Genomic DNA, 16,308 nt, shown 5'->3' on the forward strand with positions numbered 1-16,308 from the left:
TGTTGAGTTGAACCATGACAAGTCTCAAAACAAGTGTAAAAGTGCAAAGAAAATTCCAGTGTTTAAAAAGACAATTCCACATAGACAAGCAATTAAAACAAAGAGCCCATTTTTTCAAAATTCATAACACCTTTCACATGAAGATGAATTACTAATGCTTCTTTCATGTCTATGCAAAGATGTAAACCTTCACTTCCCTAGTCAAACATGAATTGAAAGGCAAAGCTCATCAAGAGTGCTTCTAGAAAAAAGGCATTTCATGAAGTATGTGGACTCAAACGTACACCAAAGCCACTACGTTAGAATTGATGTATTTAAAGACATTCTCTAGGTGTCTTAGTTACTTTCAAGCACTAGCTCTATAGGGGTTGAATGACGGAATTAGTTACTTACAACCCAACCAAACCCGATATATATCAACGACCTGGGATGACACAAGTGAAAGGGGCAGCAGCCGAAAAGAGCATGAGTAGAGAGGGCTTAGATCCGCCCTGCATGCACTCTTCATCGTCTTGAATATCTCAAAGCTCCATCAATAAACTTGTATCAGGTCCATATATCTAGATGAATCTAGGAACATGTCCAAACTCATCCTTTAAAAACATAACACATAGTGCAGTTTCAATCTCATGATAGTCATTCATAAGGTTGAAGCCATAAACCCCATCACGCATAGCAAGGACTAGCTACTATGACATCCCCACTGACGTCATCAGCACCCAACAGTGGGTGTAGACCATAGTATAAACATAAGCTCTCACACATACAAATCCACACACCCACACATACTTGAGCATCCATTTATACAAAGGTCTTCGTACTGAGTTTCTGCCGGCACTCCGGAGGTGAAGGGCAGACTCAACCGCATGACAAAGGCTAGCACTAAAGGAGAAGGCTAATCAAAAAGTAGTCCACATTCTCTTCATTCAAGCTACAACTGCTTGTGAAGACTATCCGATTTCATTTTAGTCTCTCCCAAACGAGCATCTAAGCATAAAATGTTTAGATCATCTAGCTGATAGGGCAATGCACCACTTAAGACAGAAAGAATCAGGTCCATGTTCGATCAAGACGTGGAAGCAAAAATCTTTTGATTTACATGTGTGATTGAAACACCTTCAAATTCTCTAAGGCTTAACTATGATATATATAGGTGAGCTACAGCAGTGAAAGAAAGGGGTATAGAGTTTACAATCCCATGACCAAGAAGGCTATCCCTAGTCGGGATGTTATATTTGCTGAATATGCAAATCTGCCCTTTGCAGGGTGTTTCAGAGTCCTCTGACAGCTGCTGCCCATTTCCTTTGATGCTGCCCATTTGCTTTGATGCTGCACCTGATATGCTAGTTGAAAATCAGAATTTGAAGCAAGATACTCCAATGGGTGATGCCTCTGTTCAGCCTATGGCTGATGATGCCGTTGCACGTGAAAGTACAGCAGTGCAGGAAGCAAGATCCGTACCTCATTGGCTGCTCCGCACTCTTAAGGACAAGCTTTCCGCACCACTTTCTAGCCATACTCGGAGTGGCACTAGAGACACAGAGGATGCCCATTACTGTGAGTCTACTTGGGTTAGCAGCATACTTGAGGCAGATGAGCCTGACTGTTTTGACGATGCACGTGACGATGTGCATTGGATGCAGGCAAATTGACTCCATTAAGAAAAACCACACTTGGGAACTGGTGGACTTGCCTGCCGGCAAGAAGGCAATTGGCATGAAGTGGGTCTACAAGCTCAAAAGAAAATCGCACAGGTCCATTGATAAGAACAAAGCTCGTCTTGTGGCAAAGGGCTATGCATGGCAGAAAGGCATAGATTATGATGAAACCTTTGCCCCCACTTCTCGTATGACCACTGTTAGGTGTGTGATTGCATTGGCCACATTTCATGAATGGAAGATCCATAAGCTGGACATCAAAACTGCATTTTTGAATGGGGACGTTCAAGAGGAGGTCTATGTTTCTCAGCCCATTGGATTTGTGGAACCTGCAAGGAAGACAAAGTATGCAAGCTGAGAAAGTCTTTGTATGGTTTGAAGCAAGCTCCTCGAGCTTGGTATGCAAAGATAGATGCCTTTTTGACCAGCCAAGGAATGCAGAATACTCCGCATGAGAGCACCTCTATGTCAGGAAAGAAAAGGAGGATTAGCTCATTATTGTACTTTATGTCAATGACATGCTACTCATTGGAACTAATGCTGCAAAACTTGCAGATTTTAAGGCTGAATTACACATTCACTACTATTTGGGCATCCAATTTATACAGGATGATCGAGGCATTGGGCTGATGCAGTCCAAGTATATTTGTAAGCTTCTGGAACGGTTCAGATTTCAGAATTGCAAGTCCATCTCTACTCCTATAGAGCCGGGGTTTAAGCTGTCCGTTCATGATTCCAGTGAGCCTTTCAATGCCTCTGTTTACAGCCACGCTGTCGGATGCCTCATTTACTTGTTCAATACACATCCTGACATTCAGTATGATGTGTCCCAATTGAGCACGTTCATGCACAGCCCAAAGACTTCACATTGGCAAGCTGTTTCCCCCCCCCCCCAAAGAAAGGAACCTTCTATTAATGCTTGAAAGATTTCATACAAGACAGCAGCCCCGAAGGTGCTGAGTATGGAAAAAACCGGAAAAGGCTGAAAGAAAGAAGCCGGGCTGTTCCAGAGAAACCCAGCTCACTGCCTAGGGAATCTCTGGAACTAGGGCTAACAGCCAAGTGTGGGACTATACAGACAGTGAATCCCTCGCGGAGTGAAGATGTAGAAAACACCTGCAGGACAAGCCTTGCAGAAACAAGCACGCCTCTCAATATTCGCCTTGGATCCTGGAGTCCCAGGCTCCCAGGTGGACCGTAGAGTGTAGATGATATCTTGCCAAATGGCAACTAAGGTAGCTGAGGGTGAAACCGGGTGCTCTCCCATCACAAGACTGCAACGAGCCACCCAAATGTTCCAAGCCGTGATGCTGGCTACCACCTCCCAAACACTATCCTCCCTAAGAGGAGGAGGAGCTAGGCTATCAGGGGGGACCGCCTCGTGGAGTGCAATCCTCTGGATGCTCTGACCCTGTATCTGGTAGGCTGGTGAGATCTCATCAATATGGAACGAGTGTCCTCCCTCTGTCAACCAAGCCACCATCCCCAAGGTGTAGTCTCTGTGAACACTCTGCATACGTGTCATGATCCTGAGGGCTCTCATCCAGATCCTCGCTGCACTACAACAGCTCCATAGGCAATGCGGGATAGTCTCCAGGACACCGTCAGAGCAACAATAGCACTGCCCCTCTACTCGCATCTACTCCAACCACGGGCCAATGGGCAAGCCTCCGTGGGTTGCCAGCCAGAAGAAGTATGAGATCTTCCTCGGCCGCAAGCTGGGCCACAACCGCGTCCAAAACCTAGAGCGCACATCCCGGGGCACTCTCTGGGTCACCCAATGTCTCTCTCTCTTGAGGGGGTCCACCTCGACGAGCCCATCTGAAGCCTCCTGCCAATCCGTGTGGTGTAGGAAAAGAAGGGCACCTCATCCACTCTCTCAGCTAGGCCACCCCTAGAGGACCAAAACCAATCCCTCGGATCCCACTGGACCTCCCTCAGGGGTCTACCCTCCCACAACCAAAGTCGCCATCTAGAGGCGTCCTGCTCTGAGATAGTGGGAGGGTCAATGTGCCACTCCTTCCCCAAACGTCCCACCACTCTGATCATCTGCCAATGAATCCCATTAAGGCTCCAATCCATCTCAAGGTCACTCTCAGTGAGTGGCTGAAGTAGGCCTCCAGGTCCTACACGGAAAAAGCCGAGGTGCGTGCTGCCGCACTGCATCAACATCCTCAAGGGAACACCAGTACGGAAAAACTGCCCCAACCATCTGCTGTCTCTCCAAACGTGAAGTCTTTCCCACCAAGACTCAGGAATGGCTAAGTCGATCTCGCCCATCCGCTGCCCTGCCCCTCGCAAATGTGCTAGGGCATCAAGCCTCGCCTCTGTCTCCATAGGTAGTCTGCTCCAATGACCAAAAGACCCTGCTGGACCACAATCCCATTGTGCCCAACCAATGTGAGTCCGCTGTCCAAGCATACTTCCCTCTTAATCTCTGACCTCTGGGTGCCACATAAGGGACTGGCGCTCAAACTCCTCTCTGTATCTGGGCGGAGCACGGATGAGACCCCCTACCAATCTTTGCCAAACCGAGTAGTCACTGTCTGTGCGTCGCCGTACTAGGGTGGATATCGGCTCAATATCGATCTTCCGTGCCCACTTCATTATGAAGGAGGCTTCCATCCCGAACAGCTCCGCACACTTCTGGAGGGGCCAAAAGTGTGCCTACTCCACCTTTGCCTCTAGCGGCAATGTGATAACTCCTGTCGCCAAACCACACACCGGCTCCTCGCGCGTGAAGCTCAACTCAAAGTTCACCTCCGCCCCATGGGCGTATCAAAGATCTAGTCCCTGTGGTCCCATCCACTCGTCCATCATGAGTGTAACTTGGTTACCCAAAATAGCATCGAACACCTTCGGGGACCACTCCTCCAACCCTGTGGAGGCAAACGAAAATCTCCAGACAGGGTGTGTCTGAGATCCCACTGCACTCATCAAACTCCCCTTCCGAGGCTGAAGGACCATGAGCGTTACCTCCAATGGTAGAGGGTATGAGTCTGGAATCTCCAGATAATTCCAGGGTCCTAACCTCTAGAAGCCCCGCGGTAAGGGATGCCCAAGCTGGAGGTTGGGAGCTGCAGCGGGAGGATGACGAGCCTTGTCCCTCAGCATCCCTCTCTGAACGGACCTGTTGCTGCGATGAGGAAGCAGAAGGGAGCGTCATCGTTCCCTTGCCTGACGGTAGGGGTGACGAAGCGGAAGAAGCTACTGCTGAAGTGGAGGGGGGGGCGACGGGGCGACGGGAGACGGAGGGGTAGGGACGCAGGGGACAAAGAGAGGGGGGCGAGTGGTGAGAGTGATCATAGAAGGGGGGGCTAGGGGCGGAGGGAACCCTGGAGGGGGAGGGGGAAGTGAAGATGAGGAGGGGGAGGGGGAGGTTTGGGGGGGAGGGGGAGGGGGAGGTTTGGGGGAAGAGGACGATCTCAGGCCCCCCCTGTTGATCAGGCTCGCCGGGGCTCTAAATGGGGGAGGCGCACGAGGGAGGCCACCAGGATCTGTCTACACCAAAGTCACTGGCTTGGTAACCCGGAGATCTCCACCCTCTGGCAAAGTGTGCCCCCTTCCAAAGTCTCGACAAGGATCAACTCTGGGAGGGACTCTCGGCTCTCAACGACCAGCCTGATCCTAGGAACTCCATCAGCAGCTAGAACTAAGGCTGTCGACTCTGCCAAGGACTCGAGCACTATGCCAAATGCCCGACCAATGGAAGGGAGGATGGCACGATACTCCTTGGGGAGTCCTGGGAAACGCAGTGTGACCGAAAAACGTGGAACATGATGTGTCGTATCCATGTCCTCCAATGTGAACCCATGATAACAGGGAAAGAGGTAGACAAGATGCGGGCCAAGGAGGATGGGGCTCTGCTCCACAAGTCTCGAGGCAGTGTTGGGGGAGCTCAACTGGATAAGGAAAACGCCTCATCCATAGATGGTGACCTCTTGAATGTGGTCTCCCTCTAATGCCAAGCTCACCTGGATCCACTCTTGCACCTGTCTCCGTGTAGGCGTGAGGCCCACAATTCTGCCCACAAGTGCCTTGTCCTGGAGGGATTGAACTACCTGATGTACCTGTTGCTTGTCAGCTGGGGAAAGAAGAACCTTAACGGCTGTGGGATTCGAGGGTGCTGCCATAGAGCCCCTCTGACCAGACCAAGGGTCACCACCAAGGTTCTTCTTTCGCCTTAACAAGCACAAGTGCTCCCGCTGCAGGGAGGAAGAAGAAAAGGAGGGTGCGGAAGAGAAGCATCAGAGGGGGAGGTGGCGGCGAGGCAGGGTGAAGAAGGGGACAAGGATAGAAGTGAAAGAAGGAGGGCAAGGAGGGCGGGAGGCAGAAGCGGAAGGAGGGCGAGAAGGCGAGGGAGAAAAAGAGGAAATGAGAGGACAAGGGAGCGAAGAGGAGGCGAGAGAGGGGGGGAGCCAACGGGGGAGAGGAAGAGGATGCAAGGGCAAAAGAGGCGGAGGTGACGGGGGGGACGAAGGTGGAGGAAAGGAGGCGAAGATGGAGGTGGAGGGAGCGGGCGGGGTGGGCGGAGATGGAGGCAGAGAAGGAGGAGGAGAAGGAGGTGGCGGAAGCGGGCGGCAGCGCAGCAGGCGGAGGGGGACAGCAAAGGCAGAAGCGGGAGGGGCGGGCGGGGCAAGGAGGCGGGAGCTACCATTGGCAAGCTATTAAGCGTGTGTTCCGTTATTTGTAAGGCACCCGGTCTCTTGGTTTGCTTTTTCCCACGAGGTGTGACTTTCACTTACATACTTATAGTGATTCGGATTGGGCTGGTGATTAAACTCAGCATGAGTACATCTGAACATCCAGAGCCCCCGAAGGATGAACGGAGCGAGCTAATCAAATTCTTGAGGATTGCTTCATGCATGTCTCTCGAAAGCAATCAAATTAGAAAGAGTACCTTCCAATAGCTGAGTTTGCATATGACCATGCAAAACCTACAGCCACTAAGCTTTGTGTATGGATTCCAGCCTACGGCTCACATGGACCATTGGTTTGCAAAACATAGAGGTTCAAACGGTTACTGATTTTCTACAATTGTGGCAATTTGCAAAGCTTACCTTGAGTCTTTTCAGAGGACCAGCTTGTCTTATCTTCGAATCCTTGGAGCTCCATGAACTAGCAAAGTTTACAAGCTATCAGCTAATTATTGAGGGAGAGACCACTCACGAAATAGGATAGTCCGTGAACTTGGAAGGATAGATCTAGTGATGACAACTCCTAGGAGAGTCACGTCTGTGGTTGGAGAAATATTATGACTCAAGATCATAGCACGAGTGGGCATTAATGATGGGATCAGTCCAAGTGTTGCACCCTCTAAGAGGGGTTAGCTAGTATATAAATCTAGATGAAACCAAGAACATGCCCAAACTCATCCTCTAAAAACATAACACATAGTGCAGTTTCAATCTCATGATAGTCATTCATAAGGTTGAAACCATAAACTCCATCACGCATAGTAGGGACTAGCTACTATGACATCCCCACTGACGTCATCAGCACCCAACAGTGGGTGTAGACCATAGTATAAACATATGCTCTCACACATACAAATCCACACACCCACACATACTTGAGCATCCATTTATACAAAGGTCTTCGTACTGAGTTTCTAGTATACCTAGTGTACAGGTGTCCTTAGGATAAGGACACCCCTAGGTGAGTCTATATATATAAGCTATGGACACATTTGTATGGATCCCTTGACATGGACTTCTTGGGATGTCAGAACCTTGAGACGGCCTATGCCTACTCTAGCTGAACGCATGGCCTGGTGGACACCCATGGTATGAACCATGCACGCGACACACATGCTTGGCTAAGCTCAAGCTCAAAGGATGATCCTTTAAACTGGATCTATGGCTAGGAGGTGAGCTCGCCAATCCCCCAATCTAATCTTCCTAATCCTAAGTCTTTATAGTTTGAAGTTTATGCCTGGAAATACAAAAATAATATTGGCTCCTATTAATATTTTAGTAGACGCATGATAGGATCCATGTCCAAGGCAATCACTTGATGAAGGATAGCTTTTAGGTACAAGCTCATTTTATTTTAAATTTTATTACATACATATGAAAAGAAGACAAGGAAATCGATCTCAATGAAGTATAGAATTATTATTTTACTATTTTACCTCTATACTTTTATTTACTTTTCATAGTAGTTCAACTCGTATCAAAAATTAAGAACGCGATGTTTTCAAGGTTATTGTTTTCACTAAAAACATAATAAAATACAATTATTTATAAGGCAGGTTTTGGAATACTTAGCACTTTGTCTATATATCTAATACAAAAGTTCAATATCCATTTTAATAAATGTTTAGCACATTTACGTATATAAAATTAAATAACTTTTTACTTTTATGTATGTATGGGAAGAAGCCAAGAAAAATCCAATCTCTATGATGCTTTAAATCGTGTTGCTTTTTTTCGTTTCTATACGTTTACTTACTTTTGATAATTGTTCAACTCAAAAATACAAGCAAGAAAAATATAATGTTTTAAAGGTCATTGTTTTCACTAAAAAAATTATGACATGGTTTTTCTAATGTTTAGGCTTTTAAAAACTTGTGAAAATAAGTGTATTTATTTCAAAAGCATGTTTTGAAATACTTAGCCTTCATATTTTTAATTTAAAATTTGAAAAATCTTTTCAAGACAAAAAGCACAAAAGTGATAGATTCATAAATACCTTGTAATAATCAATGTCAATTTGATCTTTTATGTGCTCTTCAAACGACCATGCTCACCACCTAGAATAGAAAAGAACATTTTCGACATATTAGCATTCCTACTGAGATCTTTTATGCTCTCTTCACACGACCATGCTCACAACCTAGAATAGAAAAGAACATTTTCCACATATACCCTATTAGGATTACTACTTTAATCCCCCTCTCTATCTCAAGCATTAGCATTAGCACTACCAAATCTGAATTTCCAATTAGTAGTCCCTGATTGAGTTCCATTTAACACATGTGCCTTCTTTCATTGATTGTGTTGCTACTAACCACAACAAGATAGCTTTAACAACCTCCATACTAGGTTCCAACTAGAAGGTTTGGAGGACGATCTCATATGGATGGATGAAATAGACTATCTCATATGAAAGGGTGGGTGGGGAGATGAACCTATAGGCCACTCTAGAAGGCCAAGATCGGTGAATAAAACCCAAATCTACTGAAAAAGATCTCCATGAAAAAAACAGAAAACCTCCCACAAACCTATCACAAAAAGTATAGTCTTTATAGGCGACCATCCAACACCCCCAACGAAATAAGCCACCGAGAACTACACACTAGAAACTTGGCATCGAACATCAATTATGCAACCAAAATAGTGCTTCAAGATCCACAACCAAACACAAGAAAGTCTAGCCACAAAGCTAAACCATCAAAAGAGGATCTCTATCTTTATTGAAGAAAATCATAGACCAAGAGCAAAAGACAAACTTTGGAATTCAAGGTAATAAGTTACAATCTAGCCTTGAGAACTAGCCCAAATTTGATGTGACGATAAACCAACAATGCGACTACAACATATGTGAAGAAGAAGAAAAAAATGTAACCAAGGCATCAGGACATGAAAACCACAAGAACTAAGAGAAGTAATCGTCTAAGATTGAAGGTGCGGACAGCTCTTTAAAAAATATGAGGTTGTTTTAAAGCTCAAGCATGAGAAAAACAAGCCACCACCCACAAACCCTCCTTGCTTGCAGTCTATCAGCGGATGGGTGAAACGTAGTGAAGCTAGAAGAAAGGATTCTAAACGACACCTGGAGTATAAAAGGTAGTGATTGAAAAGCCAGGCCTGTCTAGGGATTTTGCACGTCCACCGATGGAGTGAAAATGGATAGGGCTTTGAGGATAATTCCCCACCCACGTTGCTACAAATTACCAGGCCAACGGTGCCTCTAAAGGGGCAGGCTTGGGGGTGACAACCCAGGCCTCTTGCTTGAAGAATGACGGTGAGGGGGATGAAAATCCGACCTCTCTGCTGGAGCAATTTGCCTCACTTGCTGGAGACCCTTCCTGTCAGGAGAGAAAGCAGTCCCCAATGGCCCTGCTGGGAGCAACAAAAACCCACCCACCCAAGCACAACTTGAACGACATAAACAAAAGAAGCATAAGAAAAAGAAACACACACACAAGAACTCAATCACGCACGCAGCTAATTGATAATCAATTATGAAGAGCACACAACACCCAAAAGAAACTATCCACAAAACCATAAACAAAGAAAAAGAAACAAGCACTTACATGGGAAGAAGATCACCCAAGGACAAAGAAAGAAAACAGGAAAGCTAGTTTAGGGAGATAGAGCAAAGACACTCCTTGAACAAACTAGAAGAAATGAAACAAGCTTCCCACAAGAGAAGGGCAAAGGTATTCACGGGTCTAGAAATTCACATCCCCGTGACACATTTGCTTCCAAGTCAAGGCCTCTAGGGCGTTCAGTAGATGTTTTAATGCTTCAGGATCATATGTTCTCAATAGTGGATGTCACAAGACACAAACGTTTGCTTCCAAGTCAAGGCCCACCCCTTGATCCTCGTTGTTTTTCGCAAATGGGTAACTCTAGATTTATTCAGAGACACCTTGAATTAAAGTGGCACTCTATTCATGGATCCACTCTATGATTCATACACTTCTCGAGCAATTTTAGCCCAATATACACTCAACCTAATCACAAAGAAATAAGAACTTTACAAATCAATAACTCTTGGAAAGGTGGGCATACCATCAAATTCACCCAAATAGAGCAACCTCAACTAACAAATTATGCTATAGGATAACAATTTAAGGCAACATTCCGTGGCATGTATCCTACAATAACATGATCGCAAGAAACACATTGCAAATGCATACCTCAACATGTGGAAGGTAAAAGCATACTCTTACATCCCATAAACAATCATGGTCCTATCGACACTCTTCAAATTTCACAGTACAGACAACGCAAGCATGTACACTGTGACAATGTACGCAAGCTTTAATCAATATGCATATTCATACACACAAGATTTTTAAAAGCGTATACAACCTCCTCCAATCAAAAAAAATGAAAGAGCATTGCTTTAGTCCATGATAGCAACGCATATGCCCTTTACTTGGATGAAACACCAACAAATGTATGCTTTCACACGTAACCAAATGAAACGTTGCAACTTTTGCAAAAGCTTAGGCGCTTAAATGCTGGCTCAGAAGCTGCAACAATAAACTACAAGCCAGCCATATAGTCTAATGCACGCAATAAGATATTCCTTTTCAAAATGGACGGACAAAAACAAAAAAGTCATACCTCTTGCTTTCTTTCCGATCTGACATATGAATACCATTTCCAATGGGGACATAATGATGATGTAGATATGCACTTAAGGGCTCTATATATGTATTTTTGTATATTTATGTCTATAAATTTATTTAAACATATTATCTATTTGCATGAAAAACCTTTGCCCATTTCAAGCTCCAAACTCTCTAATCTTTGAGCATTAGGATCAATAGCATTCAAAGCACGTCAAACTATTTTCATAAGCATACAACGCTTGTCATCGCCATACATTGTAAGACCACGTGTGGACTCAAAAGAAAGCATAGACACTGAACCCTACTGAAGTGAAACGAGATCTTATTTCCTTGGCTAACATTATCAATCCAACCTAAAAGATGCAAAAGTATCATCGATAGAGAACACAATAACAAAGTAATACAGTTCAAAAGATGATGTAAAACAGTTGCAATACAAATAAGAGGCAGCTTGTAAAGTTCAATACACAGTAACAGACTTAAATGTAATTCAACATCGAAGTCAAAAGGGGCAACAACATAACCAGTAGAGTTCTAAGTTGAAGACAACTTGCGCTCCGATGCAAAACTAGCAATAACAGATGGGAAGCTTTTTCCAAGGTTAGGAAAGCACAGGTGACAATAACGAAGCATGTGAAAGTTCTGCATAGAGTCCATCACTCGAAGCACTCAAATAACCGAAACGCTGACGACGTAAAGAGAAGACGGCATTTTAGAAAAGAGACAGTTTCCAGCTCAGAGTTGGCTCGTGTTGCAGTGACAGACAGAAATTTTATTCCGTAGTTCCAACTTCGTTTTTGAAATAACATTCCAAGCCCTCTCATTCTCAAACTCCACATATATTCTAGTACAAGAGAGAAAGTATTACTCTGTATAGCTCCCAAATCTGACCTATCTAAAAGGGGCATTGCGCGTGAGTCACTCAGAAGCAATCTACGAGCCAATTCTCCTGAAAAGGGCATATCACTAAGAACGGTCCATAACAAAGGCCGCAGGCAATTGCATTTGATGGATGCAAACCGAAAAAGGCGATCAAAGGAACAAAGAAGGGGTTCGATCGGAAGGGAAACTTACCGCGATGGCGAGATCCTGATGGCAGCGAATCGATCAAAAGCAGCCGAAGGTCTTGTTGGAGAAATAACCTTAGAACTGTTTTGTCATTCCAAGCAGGAAACTTCCACGTGGAGGCCTAGGTCCTAGTTTTGAAGTTACTTCGTTTGGTCAATTTGACCATCCAAGTTTAAAAGCTTTAAGTGGGTGTTAGTAGTCGTTTAAGAGCTTCTAATGTGTTTAGGGTTTAAGGTTTTTGTTTGCTCCTAAATGTTCTCGTCTTTTGTTGTGGAAATCCTAAATGGTCTTGTCTTTTGTTAGGTATTTCTCTCTAAAGATAGAGGCTCTCTTTGTCTCTTGTATGACACCACCTTTACATTACTCTTGTCAAAATCTACACATCCCGACTTTTATTTAATGGTCCTTTTACCACACACCTTTGTCACCTCTTTTCTCTCTCTCTTTCACTCATCCACCTTTCCCCATATTCCTTCACCTTCACTTGCTTTTTCTCTTTTCCTTTCCTTCCACTTTACACCCATCATTTCCTCTTTAGAAGTTATTGGAAATATTTATGAAGCTTACACTTAGACTTATGAGTGACAGACTTATAATGTCACTCCAAAAGACAGGGCCTTAGTGGGATCCCCACCTTGTTTTTTTGTTTACGGTAGGCAACCTAGAGGGAAGTTTCCCTTTTGTGACCCCTCATAAAGCCACTTGTCACAATCTTGGCCAGTGATCTTGAAAAGATCGAGTGGTTTAATTCCAATTGATGTAAAAGCGAAAGCTTTTTCCAAATCGTAAAAAATAAAAGATTTTAATGAAAAGAGTAAGGGAGCTTTCTATTTGCAAAAGCGTAGGGGGGCTTTTTATTGGTTTGGATAGTGAGGTGATGTGAGGAATCACTTGTGATGAGAGCATAGAGGGGTTAATATAGTTGGATCCTTGTCTAGTGCGCTTATCCCTGGGGTCAGGTGGAAAAAGTTGGGCCCGAGTGCGGTTGAAGATCTATCCCAATCTAGTGCTCCTATCCCTAGTGTCCGAGGGGGAAAGTTGGGGGCTTGCCTAAGGTGTTGGGAATGCATGCAAGTGATTTGGAGTCTGCTAATCCCTCTGAAGATTGGAAGGTTGCTGGTCAGAAAGGCAAAGTGCAACAATCGGCGGCTCCGAGCCCCAACCCGCAAGCTTAAGTTCATAAGCTCATGTAGCAAGCAGATTGGGATAAGGTGGTTGATGTGGAGTCTGCGGACGCCACTCTAGGAGAAGGGACACGTGGGAAGCCCCACTCATCATGCATGCAAAACCCCCCTCCATCCTCAAAGTCACCAAGGAGTTGCATGGCATGGATGCAGAAGCCCCGGAGAGTCTTAGAGCGCAGGAAGCTGTTCAAACATGGCAGAGGCTAACCACAAAAAACGTCTTGCAGATGAAAAGTCTGATGTGAATCTGGGACATGCAGAGCAAGGTCGTAACCCAACAAGCAAACAGGAAGGTAATCTATCCAAAAGAATCAAAGATGCGGTAAGGCAAGCTAGTTCGAGCAAGGATAATTGTTTCCATTTTTTGCGCAATGCTTACAAGGGCCAGTCTCATTAACCCGTCATCGAGTTCTTTGTGTGGTGTGTCTTTGTGTTCTTGGAACTTAAGAGGTCTTTCTGCTTATGTAAACAAGTAGGCTACATGAAAGTTATTAAGCAGTGTAATCTGAATGGTATTCTTCTCCACGAGGTGAAATGTGGTGAAGATGATGTGCTCAGGGTATGTTTGTTTCGTAACCTCCCCTTGAGAGGTCGGGGGGGTAGCTGTGCTTATCAGATCCTCCTAGGTGGGTAAAGAACTATTCAAGGACCCGGGGGGTTCATTGATAGGTATTCAAGTTGGAGTCAGAGAGTTCTCTTTCAATGTGGTTTGTGTGTATGCTCCCAACTCCTCCCTTGACAGATCCCAGTGTTGGGAAAGTTTGGTTGCATGGATTTCAAGTCATAATTGGATCATGGGGGGTGATTGGAATATGATGGAACAGGTTTCGGATAGATCTCATGCAGGCCGTTCCATTACTGGGAGGAACTCTGTCTAGCAAAAGGCTTTATTGACTGTGGATCTCTTGATCCGCAAGGGCTTAGCGGATTCTCCTAGTTGAATTGCAACAGGTGGGTTGAGTTTAGGGCCAACCGCATAGATCGCTTTTACGTCTCGAATGGCGATTGGTGGATGCGCCCCCCTATGGAAGGCCGAACCTATACCTTCACAAGTCTCTCAGACCATTTTCCATTGCTCTTGAAATTCTCTATCCCTCTCAGTCTGGTAAGATCCAAGGATATCGCCTTTGTTTTTAATCCTAGAATTATGCTCAAGCGCGGGTTTAAGGAAGATATCTGTAGGCAGTGGAAGGAAGCCACTATAGGGATCCTAAATGGTTGGGCGAGATGGGATAGTAGTGTAAAAGGAGTCCTTAGAGTGGCTAAGAAATGGCAAGCAGACTGGCATGCCAGCCAAGCCTCTCTGGAAAAATGCCTAAGTGATGTTTGTAAGTCCCTAAAAATGGTTGTGGACTACTCTCCTAGGGATGTTGTGTTGTCTACGGTTTTTGTTGAGTCTGAAGTGGCGTTGGCTGACTTGGAGCTTCGGAAAGCTGAAGCACTCCGTTTGAAAAGTAGGGTTCTCAAGCTACAAGTAGGGGATGCTCCCACCAAGATTTTCTTTCAATCCTTGAAGAAAAAGCATGCTAGAGTCCTAATTGATAGGGTACATAATATGCAAGGGCAGTGGGTTACGAATTTTTGGCATATGGCTGACAACTTCAAAAATGAACTTAGTGGCATAGTAGGTCAGGCAGGGACCCAAGATGATGACTGGAGGCAAGCTTGCCGAATTGTGCTTGAGGATGTGCAGGAGTGTGTTCTTCCTAGCCAAAGGGTCGAGCTCTCTAGGCCCTTCTCAGAAAAATAATTAAAAGAAGCTCTCCACAGTCTCAATATGGAAAGAGCGTTGGGTCCAGATGGCTTGACAGTGGAATTTTTTATTAGAATTCTGGGACCTCCTCAAGCTAGATTACCTAGATATGGTTAATGAGGTGTGTAGGGCTGGTAGCCTTTCTACAGATGTTAATACAGGCCTTGTTAAACTTTTCCCTAAGAGACAGCAGAGGAGCAAAGTCGGGGACTCTGGCGGCCTATAACTATGCTCAACACTTCCTATAAGATATTGGCTAAAGCCTTGGCCCTGAGAATCAAGGAGTTGTGCAGGCAAGTGGTGGATGTAGAGCAGACAGGGTCCATCAAAGGCAGGGATATTTTTGAGAATGTTATTAATGTCTAAGTTAGAAATGTATTTTTGCCTCTTTGCAGAAACGACACATAAGTGTAAAGTGCCATTTAACTTTTTATGTTTTAAATAAGAGAGAGAGAGAGAGAGTTTTTTGTAAGTTTTTGTTTCTTGACTTGCTTGTTTATTTTTGCTTAAGTCACCTGCTTCGTTTCTTCTTTATTTCTTGTTTTCATTCTCTTTTGTTTATTCGACGTATATTAGTAAGCACTGGGTTTGCCCAAGAGACTCCGCAGGTCTTTAGAAACCCAGTATAGCTGCTTATGCTTGGGCACTGATGACGACATAAGTGTTGCTTTGCTTGCTAAGTATGTCTTCCTTTTGCTTTTCATAAAAGTTTTTGTTTACCTCTTTTTTCTTCTCTTTTATTTTCTTTGTAGATTTTTGATCTTTAGAACAACAAATTTTCTAAATTTGTTGACTTGCTTGTTTATTTTTGCTTAAGTCACCTGCTTGTTTATTTTTGCTTAAGTCACCTGCTTCGTTTCTTCTTTATTTCTTGTTTTCATTCTCTTTTGTTTATTCGACGTATTTTAGTAAGCACTGGGTTTGCCCATGAGACTCCTCGGGTCTTTAGAAACCCAGTATAGCTGCTTATGCTTGGGCACTGATGACGACATAAGTGTTGCTTTGCTTGCTAAGTATGTCTTCCTTTTGCTTTTCATAAAAGTTTTTGTTTACCTCTTTTTTCTTCTCCTTCATTTTCTCTTTTATTTTCTTTGTAGATTTTTGATCTTTAGAACAACAAATTTTCTAAATTTGTATGACTGGACTTATTCTAGTCTTACTGTTGGAAAGCTGAAAGGAAAGCAAAGAGTGGACACAAACTCAGAATACTTGCTTATGGAATGAAGAAGAGTGAGGTCCTTAAGTAGGCACCTCATACAAGCTCACTGACATCACTGATGACCTCAGAGCTCCACAATCATCTCCTCAATCTGCTCCTAGATTCTCTCAATCATC

General features: G+C 44.5%; 1 protein-coding gene across 6 annotated transcripts in view; it reads right to left on the reverse strand.

Annotated features, from left to right (window-relative positions):
* Positions 1–12,198, reverse strand: part of LOC147890584 (mediator of RNA polymerase II transcription subunit 7a-like) — a 40,205-nt gene extending 28,007 nt beyond the window's left edge. For 4 of the 6 annotated variants that reach the window (XR_015542769.1, XR_015542768.1, XR_015542770.1 and 1 more), the window contains exons 1-2: positions 12,043–12,198; positions 8,352–8,412 (exon numbers count right to left, since the gene is read on the reverse strand). The gene's annotated coding sequence lies outside the window, so the exon portion shown is untranslated. Of the gene's footprint in view, positions 1–8,351; positions 8,413–10,256; positions 10,277–11,836; positions 11,937–12,042 lie in introns of those variants that run through there. The other 2 variants (XR_015542772.1, XR_015542771.1) reach the window with 2 other exon arrangements.
* Positions 12,199–16,308: the final 4,110 nt, after the last annotated feature.

Source organism: Dipteris shenzhenensis, chromosome 19 (genome assembly GCF_047967505.1).
Source record: "Dipteris shenzhenensis isolate YYH24624 ecotype China chromosome 19, Dip_SZ_1.0, whole genome shotgun sequence".
Lineage (NCBI taxonomy): Eukaryota > Viridiplantae > Streptophyta > Polypodiopsida > Gleicheniales > Dipteridaceae > Dipteris > Dipteris shenzhenensis.